Here is an 18105-nt window from a genome sequence, read left to right as displayed (position 1 = left end):
CTGTGGCCCAGGGTCAAATAGTTGGTTTGGACATTTGGGAGGATGGATTCTACTGGGAGAAGTTATCATTTTATGTAGCTTAAAAGGGGAATCTTTCTTCATCTTCCTTTTGCTATCTTCCTTCTAGAAATATTCTGAGATCATAATAAGTGGGAGATCCCAAGTCCCCCACAGTTATAAACTTCAGCTTTGGAGAAAAATAAGGGGCCAGAGGACCTGAATTCAAATCCAGCCTTAGACATTTAACATTTCCTATCTGTATGACCCTGGGCAAGTCATTTAACCCCAACTGCCTTACCAAAAATAATAATAATAAAACAAAAAATAAAGCCAGGAATTCCTTTTAAAAAGAGAGAGAGAAATATGACAAAGATAGGTACTCTTGCTAATATAGACAAGGTCAACTCTAACAATTACGTTCTAGATGGGAGTGGTAGATTTTCTTCCTTAGTTGTTTGAAGAAACTAGACATTAAGTGCTAGGGTCTGACTCCAAAATCTAGTCTTCTGGCCAGATAAGATGGATTTTGGGGGCATCATCAATTTCAGTGATCTGTGAAAGCTTAAATGAGAAGAATGAGAGGAAGATCCCCACCAAGTAGATTCTATATAGAGAAGATTGAAACAATGAGGGGGTGACAAAGGAGGCTTTAATCTGCAGTGGGAGGAGGAATGCCCCCTATGATAGGATCACAAGGCAGTCAAATTTAGCACAGCTCCATATTTATGAGAACCTAATTAAAGAGAGTCATAACAACTCAATTCCTCATAAAGATAGCTCCCTTAATGAAAATGAAAAGTCTAATTTTGGGAGTGGAGACCAGTAAAGATTTTAAACCCCAGGCATTAGGGGTAGAAAAGCAGAATAAAATAATTCCACAAACAATGTGATTATGTGCTCTCAATTGAGCCCTTAACCTCACCTGTTGTGAGAACTATCCAACACCAGAGGGCACTCCGGGGCAATTGCCAAGCTCCCTGGGTATTTCATCTCTCAGTCAGTCAACAAACAACTATTATTCATTCATCATATGCCAACCACTATACTAATATCTAAGATATTTATATGTATAAAAGCAAATTTTATATGTATAAAAGCAAAAACACGATCCTTTCTCTCCAAGAAGTTCATATTCTAATGAGGGAAACAATAGGCAAATGACCAGGTACATGCAAGATGTACACAGAGTAGAGGAAAGGTAACTTGATCATTCCCCCCACCCATCCATCACTGCTTTGTCTTGATGGAGGGGCTTGCATAGCTCAATGACACTATGGAACATGCTATGCAGGGTTACCCAAGATGAACAGGTCATAATGGTCTGACAAAAGGTGACTGATAGGGAAAGGAAATGACAAACCCACCGCATTATCTTTGTATGGAAAACACCATGGACAGTTTTAAAATGCATGATATTGGACGATGAGCCCTTCAGGCTGATGAGCCCTTGTGTGCTATGGTCCACAGAGTTATGAAGAGTTGGATACAAATGAATGAACAACCACCACAAAACTACTCATCAAGCAGTAGCAGAGGATTGGAAGTAGTTGGGAGAGAAGAGATCAGGAGAGCAGGATGTGAGCTAAGCCTTCAAATAAAGCAGGAAATCTCAAGGATAGAAGTAAAGAGTTTTCCTGGCATGGGAGATAGCCAGTGAAAAGCAGGACTTCAGGAAACAAAAAGTTGGGTGAGAGAATCAGCAAGGAGGACAGTGTCACCACATAGCAGAATAAATGGAGGAGAGTGATACAAGGCGACTATAAAGGTAGAAAAGTCCCAAATTGTGAAGAGCTTTAAATGCCAAACATAGGATTTTTTCCATAAGCTTCTGGGGATGATAGGGAGCCCTTAGGCTTTAGAGTGGAGTGGGGCAAGAGTATACAGTTACTTTGACAAAGGTGTTGAAGATGGATTAGAGTTGGGGGTGGGGGGAGAGGTGATGAAGACTTGAGTTAGAGTGGTGACTGGGTAAGTAGGGAAATATTCTAGAGAAACCCTGGTAACAGAGTGTGAGGATTCAAGAATGGCACCAAGGTTGTGAGTGGGTGACCAGAAAGATGAGGGTACGCTCAACAACTATAGGAAAATACAAAAGAGGGGAGGCTTTGGGGGAAAAACCAAGCTATGCTTTAAACATGATGACTCCTCTGGGCTGGATTATCCAGTTCCTGATATCAAAAGGAGAGGTGGGAATATCAAACTGGAGCTCCAGAGAGGAGTGAGGCCTTAGATAGAAAGATTTGAGAATCATTTACACAGGGATTGTAATTGAACCTATGGAAGCTGATAAGAGAGATCACCAAGGGAGGTAAGGATCCAGGAAAAGCCTTGGGTGACACTCTCAAATAGACAAGACCTAAAACCAGAGAAGAAGTGTCAAAGAAGTAGGAGAAGAGAATAACGTCAGGAAAACTCAGAGCACAAATAATATCCAAGAGAAGGTGATCAATAGCATCAAGTACTACAATGTAGACAAGAAGGATGACCATCAGATTTAGCAACTGAGACCAGTTCACTGCCATTCATTCCTTGATTCTGCCCTTTTGTGGGAAGTATTGCTATTAGCAATCAGTTCATAGTTTATGGCCCCAGTGTCTCTACTAGGCTCGTATCCCAAAGAGATCATAGAAGAGGGAAAGGGACCCCCATGTGCAAAAATGTTTGTGGCAACCCTTTTTGTAGTGGCTGGAAACTGGAAAATGAGTGGATGGCTCTCAGTAGCAGAATACTTGAATAAGTTATGGTATATGAGTGTTATGGAATATTATCGTTCTATAAGAAATGAATGCCAGGACGATTACAGAGAGGCCTGGAGAGACTTGCATGAACTGATGTGGAATGAAATAAGTAGAACCAAGAGAACATGGTACACAGCAACGAGATTATGTGATGATCAACATTGACAGACTTAGTTAGCTCTTTTCAACAAAGCGGTGATTCAGCCCAATTCTAATAGACGAGATAGAGAGCCATTTGCACTCAGAGAGAAGGCTGTGGGGGCTGAGTATAAATCACAGCATAGTATTTTCACCTTTTTGTTTTTGTTTCCTTCTTTTTGTTTTCTCTCTTTTTTTCCCTTTTTGATCTTCTTTTTCTTGTGCAGAATGATAAATGAGGAAATGTATTTACAAGATTTGTACATGTTTAATCTGTACTGGATTACTTGTCTAGGGGAGATGGAGGGGGAGAAGGGTGGGAGAAAAATTTTGAACAAGGTTTTGCAAGGGTGAATATTGAAAACTATCTTTGCATGTATTTTGAAAAATAAACTATTATTATAAAAATAGTTTATGTTCCCCATATCTCTTAGGAAAACAAGGCCCTTATTCAGATATTTTTGTCAATTACCTTTTCAATCAGAATGATAGAAATGAATCAGAGCAACATCAATAGACCAGGGGATGTACATTATCCCACCTGGCCTGTGTGATTCTCCTCTTTCCAAGCTCCAGGACCCTCCTTTTCCATCCCGTCAGACCAAAGAGTCTAAGAGGTCATGGCCCCTAAATTTCTCCCAATTTGGAAGCAACAAGGATATATGTCCAAGGCTTATTCACTCACAGCCAACTTTTATTTTGTTTTATTTTTATTTTATTATTATAGCTTCTTATTTACAAAACCTATGCATGGGTAATTTTCCAAAACTGGCCCTTGCAAAACCTTCTGTTCCAACTTTTTCCCTCCTTCCCCCACCTCCTCCCCCAGATGGCAGGTAGTCCAATACATGTTAAAAATGTTAAAGTATATGTTAAATACAATATATGTATACATATTTATACAGTTATCTTGCTCAAAGCCAACTTTCACACTAAATCAGAGTGTAGTCTAGAGACAGGAGACAGGCCTTCCCAAACAATGCCAGAGGAGGCTTCACTAGTAGGGTAGACCTGGCTCCAGGCTGCGCTCCTGGATGTTCCTGGATGTACAGCATTCTCAGGTGCAGGTAATTTAGTTTCTGTATCTGTTCCTCTCTAACTGGGCAGGATCCAAGGCAGTTTCCCCAAAGGATGAAAACTGCCTGATCATCTTGATTAAGCCAAGGCATTAAGGAGAAAGGTCCCTGGCTACCACTAGACAGTTCCTTTTCTGTCTTTCGCAAAATCCCCATGCTTCCCAGATATCTTCCATTTCCTACTTAACTACCCTAATCACTCAGAGACACAAACCCAGCAAGTCAAGTTGAATTCAATATGTGAAAGGTCATTACAAAGAATCCAGCTCATCTTAATTTGAGTTTTTAGAGAATGACACCTGTTCCCAATGGGAGGGGAGGGAGAAAGAAGGTGAGCTATCATAAAAATGGTAGAGCTGCTGGGGCTCTGGAACACCCCGCTTACTTTATGGTGTCAAAAACTGAGGCCCACTGATGATAAAGGATTTTTCTAAGATCAAAGAGCTATTGAATGCCAGTCTAGGTCAGACGACCATCATTCAATCAGCAAGCTTTTATTAAGTGCCTACTATGTTAGGCACTCTCCATGGTGCTGAGGATAGACAAAACTAAAATGATACCTGTTCTCAAGCAGCTTATATTCTTATCCAGTTTCAGGGGCTCCAAATTTCTACTGTATTTTTACTCCTGGACTGCTGGTGGTGTCATGGCCAAGAAGAGAGGCCCCATTTTCTGAGACTTCCTTCTGGAATCTGGGAAAAGAGAACAAAGGTTGTTGTTAACAACACTTCACTTAAGTGGACTGATGCTTTCATTCAAAGCCATACTTTTGATTGTCATCAATTCACAAGTTTTTAAAAATCATTTTTGCTTTAAAAAAAAAAGACAAAGAAAAAAGGACTCCATTTCCTGTGGGGCATTCTTTTGAAAATCTAACAAAAAGAAAGAAGTATGACTCCGCAAACCATGCAAGTAGAATAAAGTATTTGCAATGGACAAGAGGGGAAGGCTCTTAGGGCTGGGACTCATTATTGATGAAAGAGAAGTAATCATTCCAAACAAGTCCAATGCTTTTGCAGCTGGTAAGTTACTGCTGCCTTGGGGCACATAAGCCATGGTGCCTGCCCATCCTAGGCTGTCTCCTGAGGCTGGTCATTTTTCCCATCATGCATTTGGGGGATTCAGTCTAAAAATAAGATCCAGTGGCTTAAATTATGTCTACAATACAAATGATATATGGCATTGTAACACTGAGTTGGTAGCATCAACCCTTAACAAAATTTTCTTTTACCTGTCCCTTCTATCTTTTATAGAGCATCATCTATAGGGTCTTGTACTCCCAAAACTACTCATTGAAGGCACCCAGTCCTTTCAGGCTTGCTCCTTGAGGATCTCACCAAAGCCAGATCTCTGGAAAGGTCTTTCAACTGTGTCACACTCAAATGCTAGGGATGATGGAGTATTTGAATCAATGAATTATATAATTTGGAACTAGAAGGAATCTTGGAAATCATGGAAATAATGGAAACTAATACGAGGGAAAAAAGCCATTCCCAAAAAAATAAATGGTGAAAGGATATGAAGAAATGATTCTCAAAAGTTCAAACTGTTAGCAATAGTACAAAAGAATATGTCAAATAATGAATAAGAGAAATACAAATCAAAACAACCCTGAGGTTACACCTTACATCTAGCAAGCTGGCAAAAAAGACCAAAGACAGAAAGAGTGTTGGAAAGATAGTGGAAAGATAGGTACACTAATGATTTACTGGTGAATTATTACAACCACTCTGGAAAGCAATCTGAAATTATGCGAAGTGACCAAAATGTCCACATCCTTCAACCCAGAAATTCTGCTGTTAGAGAAGGCCTCAGGGAAGTCACTGATGTTTTTTTAAAGGCTCTAAATATAAAAGCATATTCTTTGGTATCAAAGATGTAGAAATAAAGCAGATACCCATTAATTGGGGAACAGCTAAACAAATTGTGACACAGGAAGAATATTACTGTGCTGTAAGATATAACTATAACATAAAGAAAAGCATGGCAATACTTCAATGAGCTAAGCCAAGAAAACCATATAGACGGAGACTATAAAAATGTTAAAGGAAACAACACAAAAGAATAAAAAATGAATATTGCAAAATTATTTTTAAAAAATAAGCCCAAAGAAGATGAGAAGATATTTCTACCCACTCTTTTACAAAGGTAGGAGGTTGACAGATGTACATATAATATCAGGTTCTTTTAGGTTATTCATTAATTTTGCTGATTTTTTTTTCCTCCATTCTCTCTTTTCTATTTTTTCTTTAAAAATTTTTCTTGTTACAAAGAATGTTTTTTGCAGGAGAATGGAGGGTGTGACAGCTAGAAATTTGATAATAAAAAACAAATGATATCAATAAAAATGTACTTGACAAATATAGAAACAAAGTATTCTTCATCCTCTTTTCCCCCCCCAAATCCCCAACATGGGCATAGTCTCCTACAAACATACAGAATCCAGGGTGAGAGAGTTTGCAAGAACTTAGGCCCTCTATACTATAAAAGTCAAGGCCCTGAAGTTCCAAAGCTTCTTTTCCTTGCCCAGAAAGTCCTCGTCAAGTTCACTGTATGCAGCATGGCAGGGTCATAGATGAGCTATCCTTACTACTAGGCTGGACTGGCTCTTCATAAGGCATAGTATCTTAACTAGGCTGAGTTGAGCAAGTTACTCAACTGCTGGTTACAAATTCTAGGTAGTTCACTCTGCTTCAGCCTAACTGGGCCCAAAAGGTCACTCAACTGTTGGGCTCTTCCCCCATTGTGGCAATCTCATAGCCTCCTTGAGTTTGCTTTTCTATGGGCAGGTGCAGCTGCCATCACTTCTGGCCTCTGACTTGGATGGGTGTTCCCTTCATCTCAGATGGACTGCTACTTTCCTTTTTCAGGAACCACAATGACTCATACTCTAGTATGTTGGAAGAAGCCTCTCCTATCTACTCCTCTAGAGTCTCAGTTTTGAGGTTTGTCAATTATAGGTAGGGAGTGGAAAATACTTAGCCTTTTTCAACAATTATTCCAATTCAAAGCATGTCCAATTTTTTTTCTGGAAGCAATTGGGGTTAAGTGACTCCCCCAGGATCACACAGCTATTAAGTGTCTGAACCTGGATTTGAACTCAGGTCCTTCTCCACCTAACTAACCCTCAACAAAAAAAAAAAAATTTAAGCATCTACTTAGTGCCAAGCATGATATAAGGCTATAGGGTTAACAAAAACATAAATGAAAATGCTACTTCTCCTCAGGAGATGACATTGCACTAGGAAAAAAAACTATATGTAAACACATAAATAAATATACAAAGATATATACAAAGTAAACACAAACTATTTTGGAGTGGGCCAAAAGAGCTAACTAATAACTGTACGGATCAGAAAAGGTCCCATGCCTGTATGTGCCAAAATGTTTGTGGCAGGTCTTTTTGTTGTAGCTAGAAACTGGAAGTTGAATGGATGCCCATCAATTGGAGAATGGTTGGGTAAATTATGGTATATGAAGGTTATGGAATATTATTGCTCTGTAAGAAATGACCAGCAGGAGGAATATAGAGAGGGTTGGAGAGACTTAAATCAACTGATGCTGAGTGAAATGAGCAGAACCAGAAGATCGCTGTACACTTCAATGCTGTATGAGGATGTATTCTGATGGAAGTGGAAATCTTCAACATAAAGAAGAGCCAACTCACTTCCAGTTGATCAATGATGGACAGAAATAACTACACCCAGAGAAGGAACACTGGGAAGCGAATGTAAATTGTTAGCACTACTGTCTATCTACTCAGGTTACTTATCCCTTCGGAAGCTAATAATTAACGTGCAACAAGAAAATGGTATTTACACACATATATTATATCTAGATTATATTGTAACACATGTAAAATGTATGGGATTGCCTGTCATCTAGGGGAGGGAGTGGAGGGAGGGAGGGGATAATTTGGAAAAATGAATAAAAAAAAAGAAAAGAAAAGGTCCCATGTAAGAGGCTGCACTTGAGATGAGCCTTGAATATAACTAGGGAATTAAACCACTAAATCCCCTAGAAGTTCCTCTACTTAATACAGCCATTCTCTTGGCTTCTGGAGTTTCTATTACATGAGCCCACCATAGCCTTATAGAAGGTAACCGAAAACAATTCAAGCCCTCTCAATTACTATTGCCTTAGGTCTATACCTCAAGCCCTACAGGCAATAGAATATTATGAAGCACCCTTCACTATCTCAGACGAACCCAAGAGGCTGGTACAGATGAAGAAGAGAGAATTCTGAAAACCTATACATACAAAGGTTCAGAATCAAGAGATGCAATGTTACAAATGATTAAGAGCAGGCAGGCCGATTTGACATGCTAAATATGTTAAATATATCTGGAAAAAATAGAATGGATACAGGTCATGAAGGAGCTTAAATGCCAACATAGGAGTATCCTAGAGGCAAGAGGGAGCTAATGAAGTTTCATGAACAAGAGAGTGATAGAATTGTGCTTTAGAAAAATCAATTTGGCACCACTATGGAAGATGGGTTCAATTAGGAGCTATTGGAACAGTCCAAGGAAGGTCAATGAGAGTCTGAGCTAGGGTGGTTGAGAGAAGATGAGAGAAAGATGTTCTATGGAGGTAAAATTGACAAGACCAGCAAGTGCTTAGATATGGAGAGGGAAAGAGAGGGAAAAGCTGAGATTGGCCTTGAGGCTATCACCTTAGGTGGCAGGAAGGATGACCAGAGAATGTAAGGAAATGGGTGTGTTTAAGAGAAAAAATAACGAGTTCCATTTTGGACATATATTTAGATGGCTATGGGACACATAGATAGAGATGGCAAGCAAGCATTTAGACAGGCAGGGCAGGGGAGAGATGAGAACTCAATATACAGATTTAGGAAGCATCTGAAGGGAGTTCATCACTAAGCCATAGAAGTTAATGAAATCATGAAGAGAATCTACAGAGATACAAAAGCAAAATGAGCAGAACCAATCTCAGCAGGTAGATGTGAGTAGCAAGCACATTCTAGACTTGGGGAAGGAAGTACAAGGAGACAAGAAGGGACAAGATTAAGAAGTAGCTAACAGTCCAGTCTGATTAGAATATCAGGTATGGTGAGAGGAATATGATGAGTCCAATTGTAAAGGGCCTGGGATTATAATCAAAAGAATTCACATTTTATGTTGCAATAGCTTTTGATCAGGAAGTGACATCATTAGACCTGTGCCTTAGAAGAATTATTCTAGTACTTGGATATAAGGATTAGAAAAGAGAATGGCTGAACACAGGCAGACCAGTAGGGAGGCTACCATCCTAAACCAATTAAGGGGAGATGACCTAGGGTGGGGCAGAGGAAATGTGAATCAGATAAATGACATAAAAATATTTACTAATCCACACAAAGCTTTTGGCTTTCTTAAACCCCTCCCTCCTTCAGCATTTGTCTCTTCTAAGCTATTAGCTTACATCTATCCACACAGTCAAAAACATGAAGACTGGACTGTTTCCGGGTTAGTTTGATCTATGTAGATGACCAAGCTTGAAGGACTCTGACAATGCCTTTGAAGCCGACCGGACAGATGAAGGTACCAAAATTACTGCTCAGCTTCCACTCAGTTTGTGGCTGTGTTGAATACCCTATCTCTGCATAGCTAATTGGCTATGCTGCTCAAAATAGATCCTGAAATCCATTCCCCCATGAAGCTTTGGAAGAGACCATGGAAAAGCAGACACTAAAGTGGTGTCTATATGATGGCCCAATATTCAGTGGAAAAATAAAAAGTGCCGTCGATTGTCAATGTTATGTCTAGGCGGTGCCAAACATCTGGGTATTGGTAAACACATCCTGGCTATTAACTGAATTGTTTTTATTCTTCATTTTCTATTGCACTATGCTGCTTTTTAAGAGTATGAGAATAAAATTCATCTCTGCAGATTCCGGCCTCTGCTCTGCCATTCTTTACAGCAAGTCACTTAGATACCCTGTCAAGACCATTTCATTTTCTTTTTCTTTTTCTATCCTCAGCATCTGGCACAAAGAGGTGCTTAACAAATGTTCATATAACTAGACAGAATAAGACAGCACAGAAAGAATTAAAATCCTGGCTCTACTGCTTAGCTAGTCTGGTAACCTCAGACAAATCTCTTCCACTCGGAACCTCAATTTCCTTATGTGTTAAAATGAGAAGGATATTAGCCATGCCACTGACTATAGAGGCTCCAAGGACATAATGGACATAAAGTACTCTATAACCTCTACAAGTTCTACAGAAATGCCAGCTACCATCTGCAAAGTAGTGGGAATCGTGCCTGATGTTCGTACCTCACATCAAATAAGATCAAGGACATTAGGACACTTTGAAAAGGTTAAAGTACAAGAGAAATGCAAAAGGTTACCACTTAGATATCTGGATTTATGGAAATATAAACAGCTAAGAAACAAGAGTCCAGGAATGCACACAAGATAGACATACCATCCCAAGTGAATTTTAAAACACAGCTTTCTTCCTCAAACCCCAGCAACACAGAACCCTTAATGAGACCTTCAAGGCCTTTCACCATTTGGCTCCCAGCTACCTCTCCATTCTTATCCCATAATGAGTCAAAGAGGAAGGCTGCATTGGGAAGTGATAAAATAAGGCAGCAGAGAGGTGCTACAGTCCAGGTCAGAGAGATGCCAACAGTTGTAAACAAATTTAGAGTCCAAATATCAGATCTAGCACTTACTTAGCCAGGGGAGCTTGGGCAGATTTATTCATCTCTGAGTCTCAATTTCCTTATCCATTAAAATGTAGATAATAATACTATCATCACCATTGTTACGGGCTCCAAAGAGAGAATGGGGGTAAAGTAGAAGGCTTCAGTCTTTGCCAAAATCAGCTGCCAGGGACACTCACCCTACAATAAGAAGCAGCAGGAGTAACAAGACAGTCAAGATGAAGAAATGCACCATCTGTTGTAGTTTTTGTCTTCTAAGTCTACTGTCACTTGAGTCTGTGCTCTGCACTAAAGATCTAAAACTTAGGTCAAGAGTTTCTAAGTCTTCACCTAATAACTGACCCTAATGATATACGAATTTAACCTTAGTGAAGTGCCTTTACTCTGGTCCAGATAGTAGGGACAGAGGTGAGGGCTAAAGTAAATTTAACTGTGTATTTCTAAGAACTTCGGTGTTTGGAGCAGGATACATATGGCCTATCTCTAGAGGATATGGATGCAGAGGTGCAGATAATCTTTTTTTTTTATTACATATTGATTTATTGTCTATTAATTCTATGACAAACTGTCTCCAATTATTCAAGCATCTACACTTGTGTGGCCAATTAAGCCAAGATCCTACAACTAATGTTTACTGAAATATACGAAGTCCAAAATAAAAGGAGTTATTGGTTAGACAAAGTGATTCATATTAGGTAAATCCACATGAATCATATCCTCTGATTATCAAATTAGTATAGATATAGAGAGAAGAATGGAGCCTATCTTTATACGTAATTGGAAAAAGTAAAAATATCATTTACTAAAAAATGTATCAATTTGGCAGCTATTCTAGTAGAAGAAGAAAGGAAACTAATTAGGAAGCTATTGAAATAGTCTAGGTTGGGGGCAGCTAGATGATGCAGTGGATAGAATAACAGCCATGAAATCAGGAAGACCCAAGTTCAAAACTGGCTTCAGATACTTTCTAGCTGTGTGACCCTGGGCAAGTCACACACACACAAAAAGTCCAAGTAGAACATTAATGAAGGTTGAGAGGGGAATGAACAACTTGTCTAAGGGAAAGAACGGTTGAGGTCTAAATTCAAATGCAAGTCATCATAAATGCTGAATTGTCCAGGATCCTTGGTTTCTCTAGTGCGTACAATCTGTAAACATTTATGATGTGCCAGACACTGTCGAACTCTGGGACTACAAAAATAGGGAAAAAACCATTCCTGTCCTCAAGATACTTAGTGGAAAAGACAACATGCATATAAAAAGCTTCATGCAAGATACATACAAGGTAGATGGAAAGTAACCTTAGAGAAAACTATGTCAATGAGACTGACTGGATAAAGGAACAGAAATTCAGGCTCAGGATTTCAGGATGCTGTTTATCTAACAACTTCTCTCCCCTTAGTACCATGAATCAAACCCGGTGTCCTAGAGCTCCTGATTCAGCTAGGGGTTGGTCAGCAGGAAAAATGCACCATTGTTATTAATTAGGCTACCTAGATAGTCAAAGAATTGTTTCTATTAAGTAGGATTCATTGGTGCAAAGCAAGGAACTGATTACCAATAGGCTAAGCTAATCCATTCATAAAATAGAAAAAAAAAATCACAGATTTCAAGTTGAGGGAAATGTGAAAGGATCTATTCAACCGACTCATTTCACAAGTTAGGAGATTCAGAGATGAAATGACTTGTCCAAGTGGCAGTCAGGCCACCGTTGCTGAACTTCAATGGCTCTGGAAGAGAAAGTAAGGCTATCAATTTGGGGCAATTCTGCCTTGTTTCAGTCCAATTCACACACAAGTCAAGACACCAGTCCATGATATCCCTGGGCCTCTTCACAAAGGAAGGACAAAAACAGGAAGGAAGCAGCCAGAGGTGAAATTAAAACTGAGATACTTTGCCTCAAAAGACCAAAAGTCATCATTTCAGCCACCACATGGCCCAAAGTAAATTCTCTCAATCCAATTACTGACTTAGCAAATAAACTTGAAAATAACCACTTTTGGAAGTTGCATAGCCCCAACTAGAGATTCACTTAGCTTCTGCAAGCAGCGTACTTATCTGCAAAATGGGGATAATACCTCCAAAAACTGGCATCCTTTTTCAGAGGATCAAATAAAATAATATAGAAAGTGTTTTGCTTTAAAGCATTATATAAATGGCAGGTATTATTAATAATAATAATAATAGTTTTTTTACTTTCAAAGTACATGAAAAGATAGTTTTCAACATTCACCCTTGCAAAATCTTTCGTTCCAAAGTTTTCTCCCTCCCTTCCCCCCCAGATGGCAAGTAATTCAATATAGGTTAAGCATGTATAATTCTTCTAAGCATATTTCCTCATTTATCATGTTGCATAAGAAAAATCAGATCAAAATGTGAAAAATGAGAACAAAAAACCAAACAACAACAAAAAAGGTGAAAATACTTTATTGTGATCTGCATTCAGTCCCCCACAGTCCACTTTCTGAATGCAAATGGCTCTCCATCACAAGTCTATTGAAATTGCCCTGAATCTCCACATTATTTAAAAAAAAAAAAAAGTCAAGTCCATCACAGTTGATCATTGCATAATCTTGTGGTTGCTGCATACAATGCTCTTTTGGTTCCACTCACTTCACTTAGCATCAGTCTATACAAGTCTCTCTAGGCCTTTCTGAAATCAGCCAGCTAATCATTTCTTATAGAATAATAACATTCCATTATATTCATAAACCATTATTTATTCAGTATTCCCCAACTGATGGGCAGCCATTCACTTTCCAGTTCTTTTCAGCTATTATTATTACTGAAGGAATAGATAAGTAAAATTAGTAGAATTGCCAATGATTTATGATAGCTAAATTTTTTTTCATTATCATATGAAATTAATAAATGAACCAAACTAACTCGTAAAAAGTCCTGGTTAGTTATTACAGTTAAGCTGTCAATTTCTTCATCGTAGCATAAAGATGATCAACCAATCAATCAGTAAGCATTTACTAAGCACCTACTATATGTCAGGCAATGGAACTAATAAAAACAAAAATCAGACATTCCCTTCCCTTGAGAAGCTTATATTCTTTTGAGGAAGATAGCCACATAAGGACAACACAAAATAAATGTAAGAAGTGAAAACCTAAAAGTACATGTGTTCCAAAATCTCCCACTACTTCCATCACTTAGCAACCTCTCCCCTCCTTTGAGACTCACATTACTTGGCTCCTTCCCTACTGCTTAAAAACACTCAAATCTGCCACATAATTTAAAACCCTCACTTGATCCAACCATCTATATCATCCTGTATCTCTCCTCTCCTCTGAAAAAAGTCTTGAAAAAGGCATTTCCAACAGGTACCTGTATTTCCTCTCAGCAGTTACTCTTTTAATCCCCCATGTAGTATGGTTTCCAGTCTCATTCTACTGAAACTCTCTTAATTTCCAAAACCAATGGCTCTTTCTTATTCATAATCCTTGATTTCTGTAAAGCACTGCTGACCACCTTCTTTCTCTTCCTTAATATTCTCTCCTTTCTGGATATTCAGAATCCTGCTCTCTCTTGGTTAACCACTTTTGAAGTAAAAATCTTTGCTGATTTTTCATCAATGTCATGCCCACTAAATAATGGGTGTCCCCCAAAGCTCTGCCTGGGTCATCTCCTCTTTCCTCTCTCTCTCTCTCTAGTAATCTCATAATTTCTGTTGAGTACAATTATCTTCTTTATGCAAATAATTCCCAGATCCTGGTATCTGGCCCTAGACTCTCTCCTAAACTCCGTGGTACATCAGCAGCAGCTTCCTAGTGAACTCCTTGAACTCCTTAAATTCAACATGTCCAAAACTGAACTCATCTTTCCTCCCAAATCTTTTCTCCCCCTAATCTCCCTGTTAATGTCTACAGCAAAACATTATCCTAATCACACAGACTGACAACTTCATTCTTCACTCTTACTTATCCCACATCTCCAATTCCTTGCCAAATCTTGTTTTGTTGTCTACTACATTCCTCCACTAACACAGTCATCACTATAGTTTAGATCCTTACACCCTCTTTCCTGAATCATTGTAATAGCTTCCTAATCTCTCCCTTTCTCAAGTTTTTCTCCATTCCATTCTACCTTCATTCAGTGCCAATGTGATTTTCCTAAAACACAGATTTGACTATATCAGTGACAAACTCCAGTGGTTTCTTATCAAATCCAGGATCAAATTAAGGCATTTCAAATCATTACAACTTGGTGAGTCTCCCTCTTTGCGGTCTTTTCCACATCTTTGCCCTGCCTGCCCCCGCCTCTGAAAAAGTTCTTCCCCAAGTTTCTAATGACTTCCCCTCTAAGATCATCTTCTACTCTGTATGCATTTTATAGATTGTCCATTAGAATATAAGCTCTTTGAAATCAGAGGCCATTTTTATTTTCCCTGTATCCTCTTGTTCCCAACACAGTGCCCAATACAAAAAAAAATTCTGGATGTTCTGAGAACCAATATAGAAATTTTGGATTATGAGACAGGCACATAGGATTATAGATTTAAAGCTAGAAAGGACCTTAAACGTTATCTAGTCTAACCCTTTTGTTTCAGATAAGTAAACTGATGCTCTGTGAGGTGAAAAGGTTTGACTAGGACCATATAGAGACATAATTTGAACCCAGATCCCTCAACATCAAATGCAGGCCTCTTTCTGCTATACAGGCCTTATAATATCTGAATATTTCTGCTCACAAGATACAAAGGAGGATATTAATTTGTACCATCCAGGGCTATTTCCTCTCCTTCCCACTCCGCCCCAGCCTCAGTTGAAAACTAAAAAATGTGACTATACTTGGCCTGCTTTCGGCTGCTTTCCTTTGGTCTGATAAGGAATGCAGAGGTTTAAGGGGAAGCTGGAAAAATAACTGTTTTGCACATTCCTTTGTTTCAGAACAGAATATACTAAGGACTCATTCCATCTTTTCAGCTGTGGTCTTGGATAATATTTTTTTTCTGTTTAAAACGCAATGTTTCCTTGGGAACCCAAAAACTACAACCTATGAATTTGAGGTACTTTTAGCAGGACAATGAGGTCTGACTGATCTCTTACTGCCCAAGCCTTGAGGGTTGTCCTCACTCCCTGTAATAACCAGTCCATTTTGGAGGCTTTGGAATTTGATGCAGTTGTCTTAATGGGAAGGATGTGGTGACAGACTCCTCAGCAAAGGGACGGGTCATCCATTATGAAAACTTCAGTTACCTAGTGCCGTGCTACACTGAAGGTCCTCACAGTGAGTGTTATATCATTTGTTATTAATTCCATCACCTGTGCCAAAAAAATGAATCTTATTTCATGCATCCGATTGTTTGGGCACCGAGTGCAACAAAACATATGGGTCTTGTTTGAAACCATTCCAAATCATAGAGGTCCATGTGCAACTGATAAAGACCAATTTACTGAACTGGGGGGAAGGGAAGACCGATCTCAAGTCCAATCCAAGAAGGACGCCCTATATGTTTTGCAAGTGCTAAACTCAAGGGAAATTACTTCATCAAAACCTGATCCAGACCACAGTAATGAAGACTGTGATGTAGCCAATGTTCAACTCTGTTGACTTTACGGTACTGGAATTAATCCATCTGCATTGCAGCTCAATGAAATCATTTCCAGGCTAGAGTGACTCTGAGGCTGACTTCATCTCTTCAGGTCCAGATGCCGAGCTACACAGTCCAGAGAGTTCATGATGTTACTGACGTGACATTAACTTTCAAGCAGTGACAGCTGTCTGTCTCACTCCACAAATGGAAAGCGCAACTCCAAAACCCAAAAGGATTTTTTCAGTGTCATTCTGCAGGCCTGATACTGACCTTTCGATAACACATGTGACAAGAAAAGGGGGTAGGTTGATCATATCAGGAGAGTGAAGATTGAAAGAGCGATGGACGCTATTCAGTTGCTGCTTTGATAATTTGGAAACTGAGATATGATTCCAACCTATCTGTAATACCTTCTCAGTCTGGAAGATTCTTGTTAATGTCCAACCAAAAACCATGCAGGAAGGAACCACCCAACACATGGGATGCCTTCTTCTGGTTCTCTGCTTATTGCATGTATGTGTATCTTAGCCGGGGATGGTGATGATGGGTAACACTGCTCTGAAGGTTAGTAAAACTTGATTTTAAGTGTCATCTTGGCTGTGTGATCCCAGAGAAATTACTTGACCTCACAGCCCCCCAGGCAACTCTCTAAGGCTGTAAGTTATAGAATAGTTGTTAATCTATACTGGTTTAGGGAATCTCCTCATGGGAGTTATCTAAATCAATGAAATCAAAGGTCTAGACAAAAAGAATGCTTAATATGACGGTGTACATATAATGAGCACTTAATAAACACTTGTAGATTGAATGAAAAAATACCTCAAATCATCTGCACTAGTCACCACCAAAAAAAAAAATATAACAAAATAAGGAAGTTGTCTCATATGTAGCATGGGTCCTCCCTAGTGGATTCAGGGATGGCCTTGACCAGGTATCACACTAGTGAGAGGGAAGTAACTGTACCAGAGGTAGGAGGGCCAACACCACTGAAACCTCAAAGAGAGAAGTTCTGAACATTTTTTGAAGGTGTTTTCTTCCATGTCATTTAGGATGAAGCATATCATTCTAGGATTCTGCTAGTGAAGTGGGAGGGATTTTGAACCTTTCATTTTCATATGTCTAAAGGCAACATCCCTTAGAGAGATCTCTAGATTTCTTGCTTTAAATTCCTGCTGGAAAATGTCTGACATTCCTAGGTTGGGGCTATGGCATGGATGGTAGCTACATGATGAAACAAAGTGATACAGTGACTAGAGTGCTGGGACTGGAGTCCCAAAGAAGTGAGTTCAAATCTAGGCAAGTAATTTTAATTTCTTTCTGCCACAGTTTCCTCAGTTGAAAAGGGGAATAATAATAGCACCTACCTCGGAGGTTTAGCTACTTTGCAAGTTTGATCTGAGGATCAAGTGAGATTATATTTATAAAGCACTAAGCACAATAAACTTCACCCACTTAGTGTGTCTTCAAACAGATCACTTCTCTGAGCCTCATTATTCTCATCTGTAAAATGAGAAGACTCATGTTGGCGCTACCTACCACATGAAGTGCTTGGGAGGAAAGTATGTCATAAACCTGATATGCCAGAGAAACATGAAATGCTATTCCTATTACTGAGTGCCCACCCTGAAACAAAACCAAATATTAACGTGGGTTCATCTACCACTATTTGTTGCCAAATGCCACAATGGAACCTTTTACCACACTAAAAGCTCCTTAACAACCTCTACAGGGTAGAGATAAGCTGCTTGAATGAAGTCAGCATTGTTTTGCCAAGTTTCTTCAACTCATTCCTATGAAACAACTTTTAAAAGTTCATCAAACCAAATGTTGAATAGAAAAACCAACAAAAAGCCTTAGTGAGCCATCTTTTCAGCCAAGTACAGCCTGGGGAAATAGTTAAGACAGGTCTGCAAAACCTACAGTGGGGGCTGGTTGG

At 39.1% G+C, this 18105-nt stretch overlaps 1 long non-coding RNA gene across 1 annotated transcript in view; it reads right to left on the bottom strand.

The window, feature by feature from the left end:
• Positions 1–18105, bottom strand: part of LOC141548429 (uncharacterized) — an 85635-nt gene that overhangs the window by 51827 nt on the left and 15703 nt on the right. Inside the window, exon 2 of the long non-coding RNA XR_012483940.1 lies at positions 4513–4644. This is a non-coding gene — a long non-coding RNA (uncharacterized LOC141548429). The remainder of the gene's footprint in view (positions 1–4512; positions 4645–18105) is intronic.

Source organism: Sminthopsis crassicaudata, chromosome X (assembly GCF_048593235.1).
Source record: "Sminthopsis crassicaudata isolate SCR6 chromosome X, ASM4859323v1, whole genome shotgun sequence".
Taxonomy (NCBI): Eukaryota; Metazoa; Chordata; class Mammalia; order Dasyuromorphia; family Dasyuridae; genus Sminthopsis; species Sminthopsis crassicaudata.
Note: the sequence above shows the minus strand (reverse complement) of the source record. Positions and strands in the feature narration are given on the sequence as shown.